The sequence below is a fragment of the Choloepus didactylus genome, chromosome 2 (assembly GCF_015220235.1).
Source record: "Choloepus didactylus isolate mChoDid1 chromosome 2, mChoDid1.pri, whole genome shotgun sequence".
NCBI classification, from domain to species: Eukaryota; Metazoa; Chordata; class Mammalia; order Pilosa; family Megalonychidae; genus Choloepus; species Choloepus didactylus.
The window spans coordinates 105,429,723-105,436,457 of NC_051308.1; the positions used below are offsets into that span (position 1 = coordinate 105,429,723).

The 6,735-nt window shown below is 49.7% G+C and overlaps 1 pseudogene; it reads right to left on the bottom strand.

The window, feature by feature from the left end:
• Positions 1–3,639: 3,639 nt before the first annotated feature.
• On the bottom strand, positions 3,640–5,703 carry LOC119512497 (annotated as a pseudogene).
• Between the last annotated feature and the right edge of the window lie 1,032 nt (positions 5,704–6,735).

Here is a 6,735-nt window from a genome sequence, read left to right on the forward strand (position 1 = left end):
GGCAAAGCAGCACAGACCAAAGCCCTTTGTGTTATGTCCTCCTCGGACTGGGAACACAGATGGGTCAGTCCAGATCTGCTGGAGCCCCTCCTCTCAGGGATGGGTGTTTAAGCTCAGAACTACCAGATGCCTCTTCCCTCCCATTCCGTCTTCCCCATGAACACCATTCTTGATAAGAACAGTTGTCCAAAACTTAGATGTATTCCCCCTTTCCTTTACCCTTCCTCCCAAATTGGTATAAGCTTTTCTGTAGAGTGCAGTTAGCAGCCCTTCTTTCTATCCCTAAGTTTTGGGAATATCTTACCACCTACAGCAGACTGGCTCTGGCCTTCTCCAGCTGCCCATTCCCAGAAAGCTCACAGCTTCCTACTAAAATGCTCACTCTGTCAAAGTCACTCTTATGCCTTTTGCCGACTTTTGAAATTCCTATAAGGAAGAGTGGACACACCACAAGCACCTCTTATTTTTCATGCCTGGAAGAATAGACTGGACCAGAAGGAAAGAGCAAGATACCACTGCAGCTCAGCAAAATCAATAATTATTACATGTGCACGGCACGATATTAGGGGAGCTGCTGGTACTGTGTCACCAGCAAGAGACAGAAGAGGGACAGCAGCAGAAAGGTCAGGGCTGAACTTGCCAAGGTCTATCAGAATTTCTTTTCAGGATAAAGTGGAAGTTACCAGGCTGGGAGGTCAAGTCTAACCCAAGTGGAAAGTTTTTTTTCATTTAAACTACTTCACCTGTATTCAATTAGATATAGTTTGCTGCCAGTGCTCTCATAAGGGGAAAGCTCAGTTGGTGCTCCTTGGTAGACTTTCCTTGTGTGTCTACTGTGTGCGTCACTATAGTCAGTTGATGAGCCATCCTGAGGAAGGGTGCATCTGAGAAACCCATGAAAACCATAATCCGTAGAAATGAGTTGCTCATGGAATAGCTAGAGACGGGCCTGTCCTGAGGCTGTCATCTATGGGAAATCCCCACGACTAAAACTCTCAGGCCCCCACTGTAGGAACAAGCCAGAGAAAGCAGCATTCGGAGAGAATGGGGGGCAGAGAAAGGAAAGGACATGATCCCAAATGCAATACTAGGTTGAGTGTTCACCAGACAGGGTTGGTGTTTGCTTCTGATTGAACCGGAGATGTTAAGTATTTCCGGTCAGGTCAGCAGCTTCCTTTGGATTGGTCTCCAAAAGGTGACTGAACAGATAACTACTCTCAAAGAATGAAAATTGGAGTGTAGGTCTTGAAGCAAACAAACCAGTTTCAGTCACTCTGTTCCCCCAGAAGAACAACTTTTAGCACTTGTCTAAGAATAACTCTATTCTCAGAACTCCCCTCCCTCCAGGAGATAGGTGAGATTATTCATCCCCATTTGGCAGCTGGGAAGGAAGTGAAAGAGCAAGGGGTCATGAGACTTTCCTAAAGTCATTGATAGAGCAGAGATCAGACCCCAGAGGTTTGGGACTCCTGATTACTGGCCAGTCTTTGGCCAGTCCAATAACATCTGCAAAGGAAATGCCAGGATCCACACCCTGGGAGAAGACTAACCAGAAAGCTGGATGGACAAAACCCCAAGTTGCCTTCAAGAGTCTAATGACCCCCCCAAAACAAAAATACACTCACCTACCTGAAAGCTGGTGAAGGAGCCTAGTTCCCAATATGCAGTGGAATCCCATAGTCCAAGTTGATGCTAAAAGTTGTGAAGAAAACATGGGCTTAGGATGCAGTGGGGGTGGGTGGGGGAGCAGATCCTACTAGGATGGAAAATTCTATTCACAGAGGGATACTCTACCAAAACATGAAGTCTAAGGGACCTCAGGTACTAAAATGTTATCAAGACTACCCCAGAATCTTATTGCTGGCTGTGGGAGGGAATGGCCCCGAGAAGCCTGAATGCTGGGAGAGGCAGTGGAAGAGGGCGGAAGGGGCTGAGTAAAATGCCAGGACGGACACCGCCCCAGCAGTGCTCTTGCCCTGACCTGGGACATGGTTCCTTCTTGCTTCTCCACAAGCTGCTCCACAGCAGAAGAGGAGGGGACATGATTCTGAGTTTTGAAAAATAGAACATATGGCTGGAGGGGAAAACAGAGAGACCCCTACACACCAAAAACTACAGGTCTGGGTCAGAGTGGACAACAGCAATTTTGCAGAAGGAAAAAGTCATCTACCATTGAGGTCCAGATCAGGATGCCATGCAGAGAGTTTAGGGCAGCAGAAGGGTGGGGGGAGCACCCACATGTAGGCACAGCATGGACGGACAAAGGATGGGCCTGGAGAAACAGGTCCACTGCTTCTTTCAAAAGTTACCATTACCAACTAGAGAGTTGATGAAATTTTGAAGCGGGTCGGGCATGCTGAGCAGGAGGAGCTCGGGTAGGTGGGCTACCTTTCCAAAGGCCCTGCCTGGAGCCCGGGCATCCTGGCCAACAGGCCTTTCAAAGTCCCCCGACCAGGTCCCCAGCACAGCCATACTTCATTCTGAACCCCAGAAGGGCTGTGCCAGTTTGAATGTATTGTGTCCCCCAAATGCCATTATCTTTGTGGTCTTGTGTGGGGCAGACGTTTTTGGTGTTGGTTAGATTTGCTTGGAGTGTGCCCCACCCAGCTGTGGGAGATAATTCTGATGAGATGTTCCCATGGAGGCGTGGCCCCGCCCATTCGGGGTGGGCCTTGATCAGTGGAGCTATATAAATGAGCTGACTTGGGGGGAAGAAAGGGAGTGCAGCTGGGAGTGATGTTTTGAAGAGGAGCAAGCTTGCTAGAGAGGAATGTCCTGGGAGAAAGCCGTTTTGAGGCCGGAGCTTTGGAGCAGATGCCAGCTGCCTTCCTAGCTAACAGAGGTTTTCCGGAGGCCATTGGCCATCCTCCGGTGAGGGTACCCGATTGCTGATGTGTTGCCTTGGATGCTTTGTGGCCTTAAGACTGTAACTGTGTAGCGAAATAAATCCCCGTTTTATAAAAGCCAATCCATCTCTGGTGTTTTGCATTCTGCAGCATTAGCAAACTAGAACAAGGGCTTATCTCTCTCCTGGCTCCCATGTTGCTACAAGCCTTGTGGGAGAAATGGTGAAGAGAGATAGGAAGGGCTAAAGCAGAGGATCAAGCAGAGTCCTGTAGATGAGAGTGTACCCTTTAAAGTGCACGTTTCTCAAAGGAAGGGTTCTGGGTGGGAACTCCCGTATTTCCAACAGTGGGGTCTCCCGCCCTCCCAACACACACAAAAAAACTTCAGACAGTTTATCTACTACTATAAGCTGTGGATCACGTTTTATTTTTATTATTATTTTTTAAAATCATTTTTGGCTCTTCCTTTGCTTCCTTTCGCTGCCTCCTGCTCCCAAAGCTTGGACTTTCCCCTTGCAGGAGCTGAGGATGGGGAGAAAAGAACAGAGAACCCTGGAATGTTTCTCATTCTGTGCACCCCCTCCCCTCCTTGGACCAGGCCTACTGCTCTCCCTCTCAGCACCCTGTGGGGCTGTCCTTAAAAGGATGCCACCAAGTAATGAGAAGAGACCCTGCCTTGGGGGTCACCCCATCCCCAATCTCACTGCCAAGAGAGCCATTCCCTGATCAGCAGGTGCAAGTCTTCTGCCTGTTCATGGTGAGGCTTGGCTCTGGGGTAAAGCCCCAGCCTGGTCTAAGAGAGTGGTTCATTTCCTGCATTGGAATGCCCTTTGATTGGCAACTTCACCTCTTGTGGAATGAAAAAGGGATGGAACAGGGTGGCCTGTGTCTCCTCCCTGTACAGGCTGTATCTTTGGAAGCTCAGGGCTGGCCAGCAGGCCTTAGCTCCATGCTTAGGCTTGGAGGACTCTACCAAATGGGAACCCTCTCCTGTCTCTTCCTCTCACCGTCATGTAGCTGTCTGGGTCCCAAGACTGTCTTCCCAGGCTTTTCTTGGGACCCAGCCAGCCTAGGGGAGCATAGCTGGCCAAGAAACTGAGTCCCTGTTTAAGCTCTGTTAAACTGATAGAGATGCAGACATCTCCCACCTGTAGCTGATGGCAGGGCAGAGAGAAGAGCTGTGCAGTCTGCCCAGGGCTGCAGGAGGACCCAACCCTGACCAATACAAAGAAGAGGTGTTTGGGGGGCACCTCAGTGCTCACATTGCTCTGCTGCTCCCCAACCACAAAATGCAGCAGGACAAATCCAGGCCACTGTTCTCTTTGAATGTCCACAACTGTGCTAGAGTTGATGCTCAGCTCCCTGCTCACTTCGGCACTGCACAAAAAATCCTGGGTCTGGATGTTCTCCACTAGCTTCAGTTCCCCAGTACTCAGCTGGATGATGTGCCTTTCATGAAGTGGGAGCACAAATGGGAGGAGGTAATGGGGGGTAGTGTTGGTTCCTTGTCTGGGAAGGTGGCTCTGGCCTGCATGTCCAGACTTGCTGCCACCAGGATCTCCAAGCCCCAGGGCAGCAGACCTGGGTCAGTTCCACTGGGCACCAGGTTGCCATTGGCTACAGCCACTGCTTCGGGTAAAGATCTATGTTTCACCAATTCCTGATGGGACTGAGGGTAGAACCCTCAGGCCTCATTTTTCTATGCCATCTCTGCCACATTCTTGGCTGACTCTTGCCCCTCACCCTGATGGTCCAGGGTGTGATGGGACAGGTTGAGGGGGCTGGGTTCGTCCTTCCTCTGAGCTGTCACCACACGATAGTCCTGAGAAGCTAAAGTGCCAACCACTCGCTGGAGCTTGAGGTCAGTATCTGGAGTCCCTTGGTGTGCTGGCATTGCCACCTCCACCCACGGAGAACCTGAAAACAACTGTTCATCCACTACACATTCCACCACTAGCACCAGCCCCTGGTCTTCACCCTTGCTGTTGGGGGATTTGAGGGTTTCACTTTCCTTCTTACTAAATTTCACTCTCACTGTCTCTGTCCTCCATTGGCAGTAGCTGTTTCCAGAGCAGACTGGCCCTCCCGAGGGACAAGAACTGGGCTGGCACCTGCTGATGGGGTTTCATGCAATGTACACACAGCAATAGCCTGGATATCTGGTAATAAATGGGCATCTGGCCTGGAGCAAGGACCAGTGGCTGAGTACTTGAGTTATGTGGCAACTGCCCAGCTGGGAGGCAGCAGTGGGGGCTTTGTTGAATGAGTGGCCTGGAGATGAAGGCTGAGGGAGAGGAGAGTCTCTTTCTCCCAGGATTGAGGCATATGGCAGAAACTGAGGAGGGTGAGAGGTGGTGAGGTTGGCAGGAGAAAGGAGGAGACATGGTAAGAAATTAGGTGACACAGCATAGGGAAGTTTATAAGGAACCCAATAACTGCAGAGGGGCAGATGGAAGATGAGCATAGTGGATTTGGGGGCAGTGGATTCTTGGATTTTGAATCAGTGAAGATGCTACATTAAATGTGTGGGGCAAGGGACTCGTGTTTACCACAGAGGGGAGGCCAGTTGGTGAGAAGGTAGAAGGTGGCACAGACACCTTATACAGCATGCCATAATGGTCCACTGTCAGATAGATGCTGGCCTCAGCTCCAACCCACCCCCCCCATCCCCGGATGACTTTGGCTCCAGCCTGGCTCTGCTGTGCCACCACAACCCCTTGGGACCATTCAGAGGGATTACTGGAGGGTGTGTGGTTAGTTGAGCAGCTGGTAGTCCTTCCCATATCCTTGTTGGTCATAGGAGGTCTCGTGTCTTTGGTGGAAGGCATTCCTGACTCCTCTCATACACAGGTTTCATATTGCTTTGTGGTGTTTCTGGAGCCTGCAAGGGATTAGCTTGCTCTTTGGGGTATCAGAAGTGGTTTCTCTGTGGCTTTCCTGCATCTCTTAGTGCTGCTGGCTGGGATGCCACATCTAAGCTTCCAGTGGAGCTTCCAAGCAGCTATAGTAAGAAGCAGTTGCCTCCTGGCCGACTTGGGAGCCAGCCCATCTCACAGCACTCCCTGAGCTCCTCCTGCTCGACCCGGAGCTGCCACCATCCCCGGCCCCGGAGCCGCCCCACACCCAGCCACATTAACCCATTTTTTTGAGTGAAGCACACATATACATACATATTATGAGTGTGCTTAAAATATATCGAAAGGATTCAAACTAAAATGTTAAGCGTGCTTTTCTTGGAGTCTAAATTTGCTAGGCTGTAACAAAGTACCACAAACTAGGGGGCTTAAAACAAGAGAAATTTATTGTTTCACAGTTCTGGAGGCTAGAAGTCAGAATCAAGGTGTCAGCAGGGCCATGCTTCCTTGGATATCTGTAGGGTTTTGGTGGCGGCTTGTCAGAAATGCATAGCGTTCTTTGGCTTGTAGCATAACTCAATCTCTGCCTCTATCATATGGCTGTCTTTTCTGTTTGTCCTTCTATGTCCAAATTTCCTCTTACCAGGACACCAGTCATATTGGATGAGGGCTCACCCTAATTCTGTTTGGCCTCCTCTTAACCAGTAACGTCTCCAAAGATCCTATTTAGGATTGTGTTCATGAGACCCCAGTTAGGAACTAAACATATTTTTGAAGGGACTCCATTCAATCTGTAACAGCAGGGAGGGGATAGGTTTTAAAAAATTGATATGTAATAAACAGGAATCATTTTTAAAAGGCATTCAATAGGGGAGAATTCCTGGATCTTGTGACCTTTGAGTTAGTAGCATTTCCTGACTCATTTCACAGTTCTGTGGGCTATTACCTGAAGGCAGTGCTTGTGATCTAAGTCTCAGCCTTGCTGGTTCTAGATTGATGCACTGAACACTGGAAAACCAGTGCGTGGGCTGGAC